Here is a 17,379-nt window from a genome sequence, read left to right on the forward strand (position 1 = left end):
TTGGAAGGAATTTGATTACATACTTTACAAGCTGCTGCTCAGAGTCTGGCTTCTAATTTTCATGCATCTAGGAGCTGGCTGTGATCTTCCAAGGTCCAAGGGGAGCCAAAGGACATTTCTGCCACCTTCTCCCAATAGTGCTTCAACAATAAAATCCGCATCTCTCTCGAAAGAAATTATGCAGACACCTGGTGCCTCAGCTTTTATGCCTGCTGCCTGAGGGATATAACCCCGGATTACCTGACTCCGATAGCATTGAGGCTTGCATTCTCAACTCCAATAGGATGTAACAGAGAAATAATTTTAATTTTTAAATGTAATTTTTATTGAGATAATTGCCATGTAAAATTGTGAGATATTTAAAGTATATGTTGTGGTGAGTATATATATATATATATATATATATATATATATATATATATATATATACACATACATACACACACATACACACACACACATTGTAAAAGGGTTTCCCATCTAGTTAATTAACACACCCATCACCTTATTTAGGTATTTATTTAGGACATTTAAGTTTTACTCCCTTTCAAATTTTAATTATATAATATAGTGTTATTAACTGGAGTCACCATGTTTACATTCGATCCTCAGGACTTATGCATCTTATAGATGAAATGTTGTACCCTTTACCAGCCTCTCCTTAATTTCCCCAACCCCACCTCAGCCCCTGACAACCACTTTCTACTCTCTGCTTCTATGAGTTTGACTTCATTTTTGTAAATTCCACATACAAGTGATACCATGCAGTATTTGTCTTTTTCCATCTGGCTTATTTCACTTAGCATAATGCCCTCCAGGTTCATACATGTTGCCCACCCCCTCTGTTTTTAGGCTGAATAATATTCCTGTGTGTGTGTGTGTGTACCTCACATTTTCTTTTTATATTCATTGGATCATAGACACTTAGGTTGTTTCCACACCTTGGCTATTGTGAATAATGATGCCATGAAAACAGGAATGCAGACATTTGTTTGAGATCATGGTTTGCTTCCTTTGGATATACATGCAAAAGTGGGAATGCTGGATTATATAGTAGTTATATTTTTAATTTTTTTGAGGACCCTTTATTTTTTTTTCCGTAGTCACTGAACCCATTTACATTTCACCAATAGCATGTAAGGGTTCCCTTTTCTCTACATGTTGACCAACACTTGCCTTCTGTTTTTGATGCTCTCCATTCTAACAGGTGTGAGAGAATACCACATTAGTTTTGATCTGCATTTACCTTATGATTAGTAATGTTGAGCATTTTTTCATGTATGGCTGTTTATATGTCTTCGGAAAATATCTCTCTTCATATCCTTCCCTCATTTTTAAATTGGAATGTTTGGAATTTTGCTATTAAGTTCTATGTGTTCCTTGTATATTTTGGATGTTAGCCTCTTATCATACATATGACTTGCAAATATTTTTTACCATATTGTAGGTTGCCTTTTCATTTTTTATGGTTTTCTTTGCTGTAAAGAAGCTTTTTAATTTAATGTAGTCTTGTTACTTTTGCTTTTGGTGTCAAATTGAAAAAAAAAAAAAGCCAAGACCAATATCCAGAAGCTTACTGTCTATGTTCTCTTCTAAGAGTTTTAGGTATTCAGGTCTTACATTCAAGTCTTTGATCTGTTTTGAATTGATTTGTGTATGTGGGGTAAGATAGTGTCCCGGTCTCATTGTTTTATAATGTGGCCATCCAGTTTTCCTAGCACCATTTACTGAAGACACTATCCTTTTTGCACTGTATATTATTATCTTATCTGTTTTAAGTTAATTGACCTATATGTGTGGGTTTATTTCTGGGCTCTCTATTCTGTTTCATAGATCTATGTGTGTGATTTTATGCCAATGCCATTCTGTTTTGATTACTATGGCTTTATAATATGGTGTGCATTCAGGAAGTGTGATGTCAGCTTTGTCCTTCTTTCTCAATATTGCTTAAGCTATTGGGAGTCTTTTGTGGTTCCATACAAATTTTTAGGATTGTTTTTTCTATTTCTATGACAAGTACTATTGTATCTTTGATAGGGATTTTATTGAATCTGTAGACTGCTTTGGGTACTATGGACATTTTAACAATATACATTCTTTGAATCCATGAGCACAGTATATCTTTCCATTTACTTATGTCTTCTGCAATAGCAGTTTTTAAATGGCAGCAGGAGTACTCCCTCCGACCCTTAAACATCACCGTAGTTATACATCCATACTCAGCACAGAAAAGGTAGGCAAAAACACCCATCTCCCAGTTTCTCACTGAAAGGTGCTTAACTGCATACTTTCTGGCTGCTTCCTGACAATCCAACTTGTAATTATATTGTATCTAGGTGCAGTTATCCCTTTTGGGACAATGATGGGTCTTAGCACACCCACAAATCCTGGGAGCCACTAAGGAGCAAGTCTATGGCTTGGACAGTCACAGAAGGATGAGAGACAATGAGGAGCTCATGTCTGGCTGATTAACAAAGTTCCCTTTTATAGTAGACAAATCTATCAAGACTGAGGGAGGTGGCTGTCTTATCTAATGTTCAGAAACCAACACAGAAGGTCAAGGAAAATGAAGAAGCAAGGAACTATGTTTCAAGCAAGAAAAACAAGGTAAATCTTCAGAAACCCTCTTAATGAAACAAAGATAAGTGATTTACCAGATAGAGAGTTTATGCAAATGGGAAACAAAGAAAGCAGAGGTAGCTATACTTATGTTAAAGAAAATAGACTTTAAGCCAAAGGTAGCAACAAGAGACCAAAAGGTTATTATATAATGATGAAAGCATCAATTCATCAGGAGTCCGTGACAATTGCAAATATTTACACAACCAACATCAGAGTGCCTAAATATATAAAGCAAATATTAACACATCTTAAGGGAAATATAGACAGCGATTCTACAATAATAGGGGACTTGATTATCCCACTTTCAACAATGGTTAGATTATCCAAGAGAAAAATCATTAAGGAAACAGTAGATTTAAACTATATGTTAGACCAGATAGATCTAACCAACATACATAGGGCATAGTATTCAACAACAGCAAAATACACATTCTTCACAAGTGCACATGGAACATTATCCAGAATAGATCATATATTACATCACAAAACAAACCTTAATAAATTTAAGAAGATTAAAATCATATCAAGGATCTTTTCCAACACAATGGTGTAAAACTAGAAATCAATTACAGGAAGAAAACTGGAAAATTCACAAATAAGTAGAGATTAAACAATATGCTCCTGAATAACAAATGAGTGAAAACGAAATCAAAAGACAAATTAAATATATATCTTGAGACAAATGAAAATGGAAACACAAAGCACTAAACTTATGGGTTGCAGTTAAAGTAGCTATGAGAGGGAAGTTTGTAGTGGTAAATACTTATATTAAGACAAAAAGAAAGATATTAAACAGACAACCTAACAGACCTCAAACAAACAAACAAACAAACAAACAAACAAAAATACAAAGTAAGCCCAAAATGAGTAGAAGAAAGGAAACAACAAATATCAGAGTGTAATAAATAAAATGGAGACTAAGAACACAATAGAAGAGATCAACAAAACTAAGAGCTGTTATATATATATATATATATATATATATATGTTATATATATGTATATATGCATATATGTATGTGTGTATATATATATGTATATATGTGTGTGTGTGTGTGTGTGTGTGTGTATATATATATATATATATATATATATATACATATGCCAAAGCTTACATGTCTAACACTGTGCTATTCATAACCAGATAGTCCATAGACAGACTGGTAAATGGCCTTAACAGCAATAAATAAGTTCTGATGACCGACCGTTTCCCTTCCTATGAAATATGAGAATTTCTAAAGGCCTATCTAAACCCATTATTTTATTATTATTACTCTTTTAAAGATAGTGACATAAAATAATGTCTTTTCTGGATCTCTCCTAACATCTAAGCCTGTATCCATGTGACTGTCTACTCAAGTGAGGGAGTAGCTTTCCTCTCATCATTTCAAAGGTGGTGAATATTTTAATCATGTCTGATGTAAATTTTCGCTATTTGATTTTTCTGAAACTTAACATACTTAAATAAAAGAAAAAAATTAAATAATAAAGTAAGAACATATTTGTTGGACTATGTCCTTTAAAAATAGCTGCTATGACTGATTGGACCATGTTCCTCTTCTCAATGCTTTGCACATAATAGATGCTCAATAAATGTTTGTTGAATAAAATTAAATGACAAGGTTTTTTTAGGGGGAACAGATTTACATAAAATGCTGGGGTTAAATATGAACTTATATTTATTATAAGCAATCTGTGATATTTCACTCTTTAAGCTCTGTTTCTTATTATTTTTTTTAAGATTTACCATGTTTAGTTCATAAAAGGTCAATGAAGTTTACCTTTACTGTAATGCTTGATACAGAATTGAAATTTTAGGAATACACACGCACATAAATGTATAACAAGCTATTTTTTTTAACCATCTAGTCCAGTACTCACTCACTAGTGCAGAGTTGCATGTCAAAAGTAGGGGACACCATGCGTTTCTTAGGGATTAATAGGTCCTGATATTACCTCTTTGCAAAATGCTCAGGAAATGAGATTCTAGGGAATTTTATTGGTTGAATTTATATAGTTTAAACCATTTGGGAGGAGTATTAGGACTGACATTTATTACAAAGCTTTGTGTAGTCTCTGAGTGATAGACCTAAGAAAGGATATTTTGAGAGCACAGCATATGAATCACTTCCCTGAAGTGCCACAGTTATTTATCAGCCGAGTAGACTGGAAGAATTTAAACATCCTTATTTCCAGCTCACTTATCTATCCAATGCCTTGTCTTTAGAGATTAATTCATTTCCTCATTCACTTATTTATTTAAAAAGTCTTTACTGTGCACATAACCACATTCTAAGCATCTTTGATGGATGCTAGAGACACGTGTGAAGTGAAGAAACATGGCTTTTACCTTTGCAGAGTTTACTTAGTCTTAGGTCTTCTCCAGTAAACAAATATCATTAATATACACAATTTAATTTACATGTTTTGATGATGAAAGAGATTTAGTTGAAAACTAAGATATTATTTCTTTTTGTAGTCTCATAAATTGTTGATTAAGTTGATTAATGGGAGTTTATAGAACAAGTTTCTTTTTCTAAAAACAATTTTTTTTGATATTGATTAATTGTAAAAAGATCCCTATAAAGTTTCTGAAAATCCAGTGATGGGAGCAGAGAGGCACCTTAGAGAAATGGGTACAGGGTTATAATGCAGCAATTTGTAAATTTTCCCACAAAATGGAAACTCTTGAGTTAAAAGAGTCAGAGATTAAGCATCAGCCATCAATCCCCAACTGAAGATTTTCTTCCTCCATTACCAAACCAAACCGTGTGGATTGTGTGGTTGTTTTGTTAAGAACGATGTTTGTTCTTAAATGTCAGTAATGCGATAAGCAATTTTTCAAAAGTCGACCAAATTGGTGTTAAATGTCCATTCCCAATTCCTTCAGTACTTCCTAGTTTTTTCATCTCTACCTCGACTGTATATTTAGCTCCTCGCTTGTCTCTAATAAAGATATCTAATAAATTATCTCTCAAGAATCTTTAATTTATAAATAGTCTTCCTAAATATGTTTGAATTTTAAAATGAGTAAAGGTAAAACAAACAGAACAAAAATGGTAAAACTATGGAATTTTAGATTCTGATAATTTTAGTAACAGATGAATATGAGGGACAAGATAAGCTTTAAGTCACATCAGCTATGGATAAAGTCGGCCTTCTGTATCAACTGTATTTCTAAAGTGGTCAAGACTACTTTTTCTTACTTCCTTACATTGTATTGTATGTAAGTATGAAAATATGAAGTTACTCTTCAGAGTTTTAATAATATTAACAGTGTGTTGTATAGTAGCTATTTAAAAGACAAAAAAAAAAATGAAGAGGTGAAAATATATGACTGTTTGGCATCATGTTTTATTAGGATTTTGACATTTAAAAAATACTTTTTGAATTGCATAATTTTAAGACAAAATATTAGCCTTTGCAATTTCTGTAACAATTGTGGTTAGTTTGGTTTTGGTAAGTTGATATTTATTGGATAATTAATAAATGCTTTGCACAGTAACTAGCATTTGTTCAGTTAAAAACAGTGATTTTTAAAAAAAATATGAACAATTCAGGAGATGTATTATTTGATTATTTTGGGTTTATTTCCTCCTTCTGGGTTCTCATTTATATTTCCAGGAGCTTTCTTCTTTCTGCATTAACATTTGTTCAATTGAACACAATCCCTAACAACTGGGAAATAGAGAGCAAACATGAAAATTGCTTACAGCAAGACAAATAATTAAAGGTGCACATCACAAATATAATCAAACAGAATTAAGTTTATTTTTAGCTCTGACAACTGAATGCTGAAAATCAATTAATACTACTATTTATTAAGAGGTGTGAGTGTGTGTGTATTTAGGAGTTCATGGTTACCCAATCTGTTATAGAACAAGAACGTGAGGACAAACTGTTGCTAGAGCAAGTTAAGTTAGCTATTAAGAAGCATTCTAGTCATTGAGGGTTTTGAGAAATTCTTTAACTTTTAAGTTCTGCTGAAAATCACCTTATGTGAAAACATACTGGAGATAAATCAGGGCAGAGAGTTGGCAATTAATAGGGAGAGAAAGGGAGAGTCTATAGACAGCAGTAACCAGTAAGTTTCAACAGACTGTGTAGCTGACAGAGACGTTAATGCATTGAAATCACAGTGGATATTATGTGGGGAAGTTGAGAGCTGCCAAGAGACGTATGTATCAAGATACCCTGCATTTAAGCTGGTAAACACACTGCTTAATAACAAAGTTTTACACACATTCTGTAAAACAGGCATGATTATTTACTGGTTTCCATTTTTGTTACCCCAATGCATTATTTTGCATTGGCTTAAAATTATCATTTTAATCTGTTGCCTGATTGGTTACGCATGCATACAAATTCCTTTTAACGTTCACTGCTTTCCCCCTTCCTTCTTAATTTTCATTCATCCTCCAAGTAACCTCTTCCCAGGTTACCAAGTTTGAATGTGGAAATAGAGTGTGCAGCTGTTACAGTTGCTAGCAGTGGGTTAGGCAGGTGATTGATGAAAAACCAATGATCCATCAAGGACTATAGTTAGTAAAAAGAAGAGGGAAGACAGTATCAGGTTTCCTGTAGGAGGGGAAATGTATGCTGAATGGTAGTGATTGCATTGAATCAAGCTTAATGTCTCAACAAAGCCACTCATACCTGCACAGTCTCCTCCCTTGTCTTATAACTGGTCCAGCAGCTAAATAGCTGTAAAGCACTGTCTCCCTGTTTCATTATTCCCTGAGCTCCTACAGCAGTAGTAGCAACAGCAGCTGTAGAAACGGCAGCCAGAGATAGGCAGGGCTGTTGCTTGCAGCCACGCAGATTGCCGCCTACACTCACGCATACACATACACACACGCACACACACGCTCAGGCACACACACTTCACAGATTTCAATATCAACGCGTCTTGATATATAAATCAAGGACTGAAAGCGATGAGAGAAGAGCACTAGGCACGGACAACAGGTATTTCATCTCTGACAAATTCAATTTCTTTCCGATGCTTATTGGTGGATAATAAAATAGTCATCTGTGGTAAGGAGCTTGCGTGGGAGACTGGAGGTGGCCGCGGTAAAGGCGGGGGAAGTGGGAGGAGTGAGAGGTGGGGAGGGGGTTGCCAAAGATGACTTTCAGGCTCCGGAAACCTACATCTTTCAGCCTCCGCTGTTTTTGAGTTGCAAATTTTCAGGGACTAGTAGCTGCAGGCAGCCGGTGTTGTTGACTGGAAGTCGATTTCCATCTTTCAGACTAGTTTGAATGGGCCGTGTGTTCGGGGAGGGGGGGAGCGCGGGGGAGAGCAGGGAGGAGGAGATGCTGTGATCAGAGTTCTTGAAGCTTCACTCCTCAGGGGAAGTCGGGCTGTGAGGGATCCTTCTTACTGAGCGGAGAGCGTGTGAATTGGAAAGGCTCGTGGTAGCTGGCTAGTCCCAGTTCCTCTCCGGAAAAGCAGTTGCTCTCGCTTCAGAGATGCGCCTAGCCTTCTTCGCCTGCATCACACTGCAGTAAGTTAAACTCGACATGGTTAGCAATTTGAGTGGCTTCTGGGTATGTGTGCGGGGGAAGGGGAGCTGAGGAGAAATGGCGAGGAAAGTTAGAAAAGCATAGCTTTGAATTCTCCATGAGATGTTAACATCGGTTTGCCTCCCTGACTCTTGTCCTAGTTATGCTATAGTTGGCTACTCTCAGTTTTTCCACACGGATACCGCTGGTGACTTAGGTTTGCAGAAAGGCCCCCTGTCCATTGTGATTTTAGGCAACAAAACTGGTCATTGTGCTCGCATTGAATTATGAGTCGTCCTCTGAAAGTTACTAATGGATGGCAGCTTGCTTTTTCAAAAGAAAATTTACTGTAAAGAGCCTGGCTTAGATTTTTCAAATACCCAGTTGTTAAAAGTTTCATTCCAGACTTATCCCTAATGTGTAAAATAAAGAAGCAATTGAACAAAACAAAACAAAAGCCTTTGATTTGCTTTATTAAATCAAAATAAAAACGTAAAGTAGGTCTTTAGATAACTGCTAGGCAACAGCCTAGCCGATACTGATGATATGATAAACATTCAAATACTCTTTAGTGGGTGGAATGTGCAGGATTCCCTCAATTTCTTACTAGTGCAATAATTTCCTCTGGTTGCTAAATGGTCCCTTCCTTGTGATTTCAAAGTGGTGGTTTTAACTGATGACTGTATATTTAGAACCAAGCAACACTGTGTTCACTTGCAAAAAAAAAAAAAAAAAAAAAAAAAAGGAAGGCTTAAAAAACTTTTAAAAAACAACTTCAACCGGTTGCTCAAATTGCAGATAACCAACTCCTTTAAAAGGAGGTAAAAATAGGTCAGCAAGGCCAGCCCATTTTAAAGCAAATGACCAAATGAATGTGAAAGCCACAAGAATACTAAAGGGATTTTTTAGAAGGGAAACCAGAAATAATTAATTTAAAAATCTTGGAGTATCTAACTAGGTCCTCTTTTACACTGACTACATTTTAATAATGAAATGAAAGAAAAAAAGGAAAATAAAAGGAATCTCTCAAGCAGAAGGGAAGTGTGACACAAAATTATTGGAGGACTTAGTTGCAGGATCATTGGAGAAGTTACTGTATTACTATAGTCATCTCAAAATAATTAAGAAAAAAGGAGAAGTTACCTAAAACAGAACCCACGATTTTAAGCTGGATACAATATGCTGACATAAATTTTATAGGGTAAAGGGGTATCAAAACTTATGAAATAACTTTTGTGAAATGCAAAGTGCTTAATTTTGAAATTCTCTATCATTAGAAAAGAGGAAACTCAGGATCACTCGTACCCATTTCCATTTTAAATTGTGTTATTCTTTGTTCTAATCAACTAATTTTCATTAATGTATTAAAAATAAAACATTCTGAATAATGAATTTTGCCTATTCTCAGAGAGCCTCAGGTATAATATTTTGTCATTATTCAAATACACAATTTGTTAGAGGTAACTCATTCCACACACACACATAATTTCTTGATGCAAAAACTCCCCATATGACTCTGTAAATTACTGAGTAAAATACAATCCAGGGGATATATTTGTTATGACACTACCATGCATAAGCGTGGTTAAAAAAATTTAGCAATAAAAAAGAAACATCTATGTAAAGACCAAAAAAAAATGTGGTTGAATGAGTTTACAAACAGCTCCCTGACACTAGAATAAATCATTACCTGAACCTTGAGTATTTAGCTAAAAAGAAGAAACATCAGGATGAGAGCCTGGTTGGAATTGATAAGAATTTGGATTGAATAGGAATTTGTCAGAACTTCTTTAAGATAGAAACTTAGTCAGGTGGAGTTTGAGTTTTGGGAATACCTTTGCTTCATATTTTGGTGGTTTTACTGGTAAACAAACCTCATGTCTGAGAAGATTTTCAAAATAATTTTTAAAGTAGAACACTTATTTTAAGGTTTAAACCATTGGTAAGGTTTGCTGAGGCAATGTTTGAACCTGACAAGTGTCTTCTGACTCCTGCTTTTCCTTGCACACTATTGAAAGAAGGAAGAGTTGCAGCCAGACAAACCAGAAAAAGATAGCTGCTCGCCCCTCAATCTAATTCTACCTGCTAATAATGACTATGATGTTGATTTGTAGGCTTGAAAAGACATTTTAAGAATATTCTTTCCTAAATGTGTCTCGTCCTGGCTGGCGCCAAGGAACGCAACTGTACTATGTATGCATGATACTGTTTAAATATCCTATTTTTAGAGTTATACCTCTAGCCTAGGAGCATGTGCCTAGAGGAAACTTCAGGCAAAATTTTGAAAAGCCTCTTACTACCCCTTTCCCTCTCTGACATTTCCTCTCTCTGGTGAAACCTCATCACAGAATCTTACCTCAAGTAAGAATGCTATGTACTTCTTCACCCTTAGGCATTGACTATGAAGTAGGTTCAACTCCTTGATAGCTCTTTGGATTATTCGCATGTGTGATTTACTCACCATGCAAAGCATGGATAGTTATCAGTTACTGTAAGTGCACTCATGGCAGGTACTGGGTTAAGCACTTTGAATAAGTGTTGTCATTTATAAATTAACATCTGCTGGAGGGAGGTGGCATTTGTTCCCATTTATATGAAATTCAGTCCCAGCGGGAATAAGTAAATTCCCTAAAGCAACATATTTGGTAAATGGTGGGATAGGATTGGCTCCCAGGTGTGACTAGGGCCAACTCTTTATCAATTTGCCACCGTATTTTAGTAAAATGGTACTCTACATTGGATCAAGTGGGGTGAGTTTATTGTTTTGCAGATGGAGTGGGTGGAGAGGGCTTGAGAAATTGAACTGAAAATCAGGAAAGAATTCCTTGCCCTACTGATACCTAAGGTTGGATCTACCTAAATTGATCCCCAATCTAAACTTGGCATACTCAACCATTCCGATTTCAGTGCTCTGCTCTGGCTTCATGAACTGTGGAAATGAAGCTAGAGACATCTTTGCCAGGAAGGAAGATGATGGAGTTCATATGGGCGGGGAGGGGTTGGGAGATCTAAACACCAAGAGGGATGAAAGGAAAGTAAGGGATCACATGGTGGGAGGCTGGTATGAGATCTTGTCTAGATTGTGTGTCCTGTGGGACTCTAAAAAACAAACTATTTGGGCTGTATGTGGGGTGGAGATGTTCAAAGTCACAGACAAACACAGACCAAAGCATCTCTTTAAATAGTTGTAAGGTCTGATTATAGAATTTAGAATAGTCTAGTCTTTGGATAATCTCCTTCACATATTTTTTTTTAAAGAGTAAAAAATGATGATTCAAAGGAAAGTGGGGGAGAAGGGCCAGATGATGACTGAAAAGGAAAAACAGTCCATGGAAATATCACTGGTTCTTGCATAATCACTTCCTGAAAATTTGCCAGGAAATAAAAAGACATCTTTAACTGGTGAGGATAAAAAACAAAATGTTTCATGGAGGTGAAATTTGAAGTATTAAGGAGAATAACATGATTACTGTCACTTGTCTCCTTCTCACAGAAGACAACACTAACAAGGAATAAAATGAAAACGTTACGGGCGTAAAGCCAAACAATATTTTAAGATTGGTCTTTCTCAGCATACTAAATTTAAACAGCTGAAATTCTTTTTAAAGTATTATCTGAGTCAACAATTTGAAATGAACGATTTGCCTTTTAATAGAGAATCTGTATTGTAAGTTTAAAACACGATGTCCTTGACTCAGTTATTTTGTATTGGCAAAATACCAATCATTACAGATCAAGCAGCACAAAAGCTGCTACCTTCAAAATCAGAGGATAAATGTATATGCTCCATAAAGGAAGTTGTTACTGAGCTATTGACACACACACACACACACACACACACACACACACAAACACACACACAGGGTGCCAAAAAAATGTATACACATTTTACGAAAGGAAAAAACTGTATTAATTGTAATGCTCTGTATATACCAGTAACAAACTGGTAAGATATTTGCAAACAAATAGGTAGGTAGGACTTGCAAACAAGTCACGTTTGACTTTGGCAATTGCAAGAGGTGCTCAAAGTGGTTACCATCAGTGTCCAGACACTTCTGATTACAGCAAACTACTGCTTGAGCAACATTGACCAAAGTGTCTACTTGTATACAATTTTTTGGCACCCCTGGTATATACAGAGAGTGCCAAAAAAGTGCATACACATTTTAAGAAAAACAAAACTGTCTTAGGGACAAAAATTACGCTGATGGGAACCACTTTGAGCACCTCTTGTAATTGCAGAAGTCAAACGTGACTTGTATTCATCTTTTGTTATCAGTATATATTATTACAATTTTAATACAGTTTTTTCTTTACTTAAAATGTGTATACATTTTTTTGGCACCCTCTGTGTGTGTGTGTGTGTGTGTGTGTGTGTGTGTGTGTGTGTGTGTATATATATATATATATATATATATATATATGATGGAGTTTGCCAATGCATTCACATTTTTATCCCTGGTCTTTCTCTTATTTCTTGCCATTTTTGACACTACAGGTTGAGGTTAGGAATAGAGTCTCAAGTTGCTTTTTTTTTTTTTTTTTCTTTTTAGTGTGTTTTTCCAGAACCCATCAGCTCCAAGTCAAGTAGTTGTTTCAATCTAGTTGTGTAGGGCGCAGCTCACCGTGGCCCATGTGGGGATCGAGCCGGCAACCTTGGTGTTATGAGCACCGCGCTCTAATTGAGCTAACCGGCCGCCCTCGAGTTGATTTTTTAATGTTATACTTTGGCTTTCTTCTCCTTATAGTTTAAAAATAATGACAGGAACTTTTATTAAGCTCTTGGTACTTGTATAAGATGCTTGTATAAGCATCTTTCACATTTAATCTTGATAATACTTTTATGGGATAATCCTTTTATCATCCTCAATCCCATTTTATAAAAGGGGAAAGAGAGTTAAATGAATGACTTACTTACAGTTAGAAATGAGTAGGAATGGAAGTATTCCTATGAGTAGGAATAGAGGTATGAACCAGACAGTCTGGCTATACGACCCATGCTTTTAACCAAAAGGTTCAAAGTCCGCTATTAACTATCTCTAGCTTTTAGTAACTCTCAATAGTTCATGCTATTATATTTGTTCACTTGTTTGGTCTCCACTTACAGCTGTCTCTGTCTGTAATTTCTTTCTTTACACCAGATTCCTCTGCCATCACCTCATCTGTGTTTCACTTTATAATGCATCTTTATCCCTTAAGCATTCACTCTAGCATCATGACCTGGGATTCTATTTGGAATCTACTACTGGCCCAATTATCTTTCTCTGTGGTTCCACTGAAATGTGTACTTGTCTATATTATTGAATATGCCACAGAGGGTTGAAACAATCTGTTTTCTGTATTTGGGAAGGAAGCCAAACTTTATCTTTGGAACTTTAGTGCTGGACATAATTTCTAATGTAATATTTGAAATCAATAAATATTTCTTTTGTCAACTGAATTTGAAGCTCTAATTCAATTCCCTGAAGGGGTCGGTAGTTCCATTTCCACAGTCTTTACCCCACAAAAAGAGAGAGAATGGACTCTCAGTTGCAAGTTGCAAAGTCTGAGAAAGATAGTTTATTTTAATAAGTCGAACTCATTAATTAGTATAAAATTATGCAGAAAACATTTACTGTTCTCTGTCGTATTGAATATTTAGAGTATAGGGGAAATATTTTGGAATATGACAGGTGGCATATTTATTTCCAGATCACAATATTGGCATTTTTAATGATAGCTAATTTCTGTTGATTACTACTAATGTATCTTCGGTGGGGGTGAACAAATATTAGAATAAGTGGTTTATCAAAGATGTTTTGCCCTTGTAAGAAAATAGAGTGAAGTTGGGAAATGGTGCTTTTTAAAAATTGTTTTTTGAACTCTTATTTCCTTTGAGGAGAAGCCTGAGAAGATTTTTATTCAGTCTTAGCTGACAAATATTGAGTCATATCTGTGAGCAGACATTAGAAACTTGACTACCACTAGAGAAAAATGAAGAAATGGATAATGGTGGGGAAATCAATCCTCCCTCCCCCTCCCCCAAAGAAACATTTTCAGTTTATGGGATAATTTGGATTTACTTATTGATGATTTTGTAAATTTATTTCATTAAATATTTAAATATTATAACAATGAATTGGGTCAACATCACATATGAGTTTCTAAGTATAATATTTTTATTAAAAATATCATCTTGGGTAGAATAATTTGGTTTTATTGTTTTTCTAATTCACATGAATCGGTTATCAAATATTCATTTTTAACCAGGGGAAAGACAAATGGGATAAGAAGTGCCATAGCTATTTAAAATCTCTTTGGGGTTCCATTAACAGAATAATCTCAGGACATGGTTAACCCAGTGATGTAGCTGGGCCTTCCTTTATAATACAATTTTCTTTTAAAGAATTTTGGCTTATATACTGTTTTGATTATTCTTGATGATGGAATTGTGGGTAAAGGTGTGGAGAAATTGATTCCATGTATAATTTCTCAATATGCAAAGATGCTTGAATTTCATCATTCTTTTCTTAGGCACTGTGACATAGAGGTTAAAAGTAATTCTTTGCGTTCAAGTTGCCTGATATCAAATTTTTACTACTAGGATGGCCTTGAGTTAATAACTTACATTCTATGCTTTAGATTTCTCTTTGTAAAACACGATAATAAAAATGATATCCAAGTCACAAAATTACATGATTGAATCAGCATGTAAGGGGCTTAGAACAGAAGGCACATACTAAATAATGCAAAAGATAGTTATTTATTATTTTCTATTTACTTGAAATGTTGTCTCAGGTAAAGCGTAAAGTATCAATAGCAGCGAAAATGTTCTAAATAAGATCTAAATCTAAATCTAAAAGCAGTTTTTATTTTAGTTTTATTATTAATAAAAATGAGACTCATAAAGTCTATTAAATGTTATAATAAACACCCTTTTTACTAATTACTTTGCCCAAAAGGTTTTTATTGATAACTTTTAATAAAGAGAAATTAGATAACACATGTAAACATCCACAAGAGAATGGCTGGCATACAATCAACCCTAAGAAATTTGAATTCCCTTCCCCTTACCTAAAACCTTTCATTTTTCTTCTCCTGACATTCTTAAAACATAATCACAGCTATCATCCATTTAATATTACAAAACGATACTCTATCTATATTGACTACTCTGCTATTTGTACCTAAGCAGACTGGGAAAATGTGACCTCATATGTGAGGAAGTATATTACCTAGATCGATTCCTTTTGAATTACATGTATTGGAAAGGAGGAAGAAATGGAGGTGCTGTGGAAAAGCTTTAGAGGATCCTTGACCTGAGAACAGAACTTTAAGCACAAGAGATGAGGTGTAGTTTATTCAGCAGCTTGTTTTGCTGAGACAGAGGATGTTAGGAAATGTTTCTTTCTGGGCTTTTGACCAAAGAATTCCTTTTCTGGGCCCTAAGTGAAAAGAAATAAGGCCTGGGGGATTCTTGCTTGCCTGACTTTTGTAGCAGGTATTTTGGAGGTTGTCAGTAACACTCAGCTACTTCTGGGAAATTTAAGGTTTAGATAAATATATATTGTTATTTCAAAACTATCACCTTAAGAAACAGAACTAATAACACCATGATACTGTATCCTATTCTATCCTTCAGGTATTGGTAGAATACTCTGTGTCAGGTACTGTGCCAGACTCAGGGAAAGAAGAGTAAAATAATAGACAGGTGCCTACAGTATGAACCAAACTTCAGTGAAAGAGAAAGAAAGAAACTAACAACCCTAAATGAGAAAGCAACTACATGATCTATTATTGTAATAAGTGCTCTGAAAGAAAAAAAAAAAAACAGCTGAAATAGAGAACAGAGGTCCTGTTATTTACTGGGGTACAAACTGGTTTCAAGACGTATATGGACCAATTCTTAACCACTCTCCTATTATCCTTTTAAAAATTATTATTATAGAATGGGTGTCTGGTGTTGATAGTGAGTAGAAGAGGATTATACACCTGAAGTAATTCTTAAAACCAAGACAGATGAACTCATGTTGAATCAGAATTTTAGAATTACTGAGCAAAACATTTTTATTCAGTCAAAAACATGACTCACACATTGCTTTTTCCTTTACCTTTATATTATAAGATTATTTCGCTTGTGGCAACTTTTAAAGATTAATAAAATGCAAGTACTCAATGTTGCTTAGTAACTTCTATTTCTGCTTAGTGACTGTCATTTGGGGCTGCATATAAACAACTTGTAACTTCCCCCCTCTTGTCCCAAATTACTAGAGAAAGAGCACACAGCTGATGAGTCACTTTGCTATCTTGTTCTTAATAAGTGTTCTGATGACCAGTATGGGTGCTTTATTGTTATATAATGTTATTTGCCACACTAGAACTTTCTATTTGTCAAATAGAGGCCCCTTTGCTATCACACATTAAAGAAAGCAAAGCATGAAAGCCATTCAGGGTAGAGCTTTTGATTTGTGTCCCTGATTTTTAATGTACTCTAAATTCTACTATACAACATACTGTGAAAGTTAAAGTGGTAAGGTTTTTGAGCTTTATTCAAGCTACCTGCATAACAGCTTGGTGGCACATTTGGTGTTTAGGTAACTATATTATCATCATAACAGCACTTTCAACCAAACCAAACCAAACCAAACCAATCCAAACCAAAACAAAACAATGGTTTCAATGTGGCTGTAATAATGTTGCTATTATTTGTGGTTAGGTAATGTTCTTTAGTTCTGGAAATTAGTAACTTTGTAAAAATGAAACGGTAAGACTATTAGATTTGATGTATATATCAAAGGTGGCAGTATTACATTGACCAAAATTTCTTCTCCACGAAGGGTCAAAGCTATATGGAAGGAATTAGCAGCTATATGTTCCCATTGGGGAGCATCCTGAATAAAGAGAATGTACATACTCTGGTTCTTTAACATCTGTTTTGCTGATCCTAATGAGTTAAGATCCAAACTATTAGGTTGGTGCAAAAGTAATTGCGGTTTTTGCAATCATTTTTAACCTTTTAAACTGCAATTATTTTTCCACCAATCTAATATGTTAAGACATATGGAAATATTTTTTGAGGGATGCTAATATCTGTGTTAAAAGAAGAAAAGGGAAAGAAAGCTTTCCTTATGTAAATATTAAACAAACTTAAATAGTTTTCTATTTTAAGGACTTCTTATAGTTCCTCAGATGTAAGTGTGTGTTGGAATATCCAGGAGGGGGGTTTAGTACAAACTTCCCTGATGTTAATTTAATCGCAGAGTTCCTTTTTCTGGGA

The 17,379-nt window shown here is 35.0% G+C and overlaps 1 protein-coding gene across 7 annotated transcripts in view; it reads left to right on the forward strand.

Annotated features, from left to right (window-relative positions):
• Nucleotides 1-17,379, forward strand: part of DGKB (diacylglycerol kinase beta) — a 698,162-nt gene that overhangs the window by 37,147 nt on the left and 643,636 nt on the right. For 4 of the 7 annotated variants that reach the window (XM_033088914.1, XM_033088918.1, XM_033088917.1 and 1 more), the window contains exon 1: nucleotides 7,394-7,589. The exons of 1 other annotated variant lie outside the window; for it this stretch is intronic. The gene's annotated coding sequence lies outside the window, so the exon portion shown is untranslated. Of the gene's footprint in view, nucleotides 1-7,393; nucleotides 7,590-7,800; nucleotides 8,126-17,379 lie in introns of those variants that run through there. 2 more of the 7 variants (XM_033088920.1, XM_033088915.1) reach the window with 2 other exon arrangements.

Source organism: Rhinolophus ferrumequinum, chromosome 20, assembly GCF_004115265.2.
Source record: "Rhinolophus ferrumequinum isolate MPI-CBG mRhiFer1 chromosome 20, mRhiFer1_v1.p, whole genome shotgun sequence".
NCBI classification, from domain to species: Eukaryota; Metazoa; Chordata; class Mammalia; order Chiroptera; family Rhinolophidae; genus Rhinolophus; species Rhinolophus ferrumequinum.